Source organism: Odontomachus brunneus, unplaced genomic scaffold (genome assembly GCF_010583005.1).
Source record: "Odontomachus brunneus isolate Ranch 3 - 2012 unplaced genomic scaffold, Obru_v1 Obru_scaffold_063, whole genome shotgun sequence".
Classification (NCBI taxonomy): domain Eukaryota; kingdom Metazoa; phylum Arthropoda; class Insecta; order Hymenoptera; family Formicidae; genus Odontomachus; species Odontomachus brunneus.
Genome location: NW_022639513.1, coordinates 1,718,244 through 1,719,942, shown reverse-complemented (window position 1 = coordinate 1,719,942; position 1,699 = coordinate 1,718,244). Strand labels below are relative to the sequence as shown.

Sequence of the window (1,699 nt, the reverse complement as noted above, 5' to 3'; positions counted from 1 at the left end):
AGAGAGAGAGAGAGAGAGAGAGAGAGAGAGAGAGAGAGAGAGAGACTTCGAATGTCTGAAAGATATAACTCCGCGTTAACAACGCCACTCCGTAGCAAGTGTACAAATATTAATAATGTTTCGATATTTTTATTGTGTTGATAATTTTGATATTAAAGTCAAATGCGCGTTCAATTTCATATGGAGAAAAAGGGATGATCCGAACGAATGAAGAGAGAACACTGATGATACCAAACAAATGTGTCAAAGAATAAGAATACCTGCCTTGAATTGTCTTTTTTCGTCCAATTGTCAAACAACACATTCTACAAACGGTACATAACATATTTTATAATCCTCGCATAACAGCCACTCGAGTTGGCACTCGAAACTGACCGTCATGATAGCTTGAGTCTAGTGGTACTCGAGCCTATTTCGAACTCGGAATTGTCAGTTTGGAACGTCAAGACGTTCCCTTAACTTTCGTTTGTGAATTGTATTTGTGAATAACACTTGGGACGAAAACCGGTAACCGCGAAATGAAAAGGGAGCGCCTGGAAAATTTAGTTTCGGTAGGTATGCGTCGTCACGTATCGACGATAAATAGGAACTGCCTAAAATGCTTAGGTTTTTTTGCTGCAGGTTACTTTGCCGGCAGGTATCGATATTGTAATGCTAATGACAATCAGGTGAAATAGTAAACGGACGAGCCAGCGTTCATAGCGGCACGTTTCTGCTCCTTCACAACTGAATTGTCGAGGTATCAAGTGGCCATTCGTGAGGCAAGTGGTTCCTTTGGGATTCGAACACTGTCAACAAAATCCTCGACCACGAAAAGCTGTTGGAATTTGCAAAATTTTTTCTTTATTCTTTCGGGGCTTCTTTCTAGCTCTCCCAAAGTGATAATTCAACTGTCAGGATGGCGAAAGAAATGTCGTTTTACTGGAGATGAAATTTTCGACTTTTCCCGAGAATGAAGAATCGCTTGTCGAAATTGGCGGGCTGTTGATTGCTATCGCTTGTGTGTGACGAATCTTGTCGAACGTGTCTCACGACGCAAATTTGTCAGTGCGGCGTTGAAAGGATTCGCGTGGGGATGAGTTTGAATGTTAAGTTTCGGTGACCGGCTGATTAACGCGAGTACTGTCGTTACGGTAAATTGAATTTGAGATAACTGCGCTCACGTACACAGAGCAGAGCGATCACGAGTTAATCCACTGTTTAAACAAGTCCCGCTTCTCGGGCGAGTTAATCCGATCGTTTTCCAGGACGACCACGCGATTTACATTTTGGGATTTACAATTCCCTCGTCTCGGGTTCGTTCTACATTCTTGGAGGAGAACAAGCAGGTCAAAATCCAGTTAGAAGGGGAAATAAATAGCAGAGGAGAGGAGAGAGAGGAAGGATGAGGAAATATTGGATACTTTGTATAATTTGTAATTTATATTCTTTGGCGCTCTATATATAGAGTTTAGGACATTTGAAAAATAATTGAATCAATAGAGCAGATAAACGGTTAATCAATATCGCGCGACAGTTTTAAGTTCTCAAATTATAAATGCGCCGTATCGTTCGCGCATCATCAACGTGTAGACCTGCGGCTATTCGGCGATGTTATTAAACTGGAAAGCTCAGGAAGATTCCACTCGATCATTGGAGGGTTGCAATAATTCGCGGCATGATCCCCTTGACCGGTTTCATGGTAGCAAAGAGAAGAAGA

General features: G+C 41.8%; 1 protein-coding gene across 1 annotated transcript in view; it reads left to right on the top strand.

Moving 5' to 3' along the window:
* Window positions 1–1,699, top strand: part of LOC116846269 (homeobox protein Nkx-2.5-like) — a 17,844-nt gene that overhangs the window by 3,359 nt on the left and 12,786 nt on the right. The gene's annotated exons all lie outside the window — the stretch shown is intronic.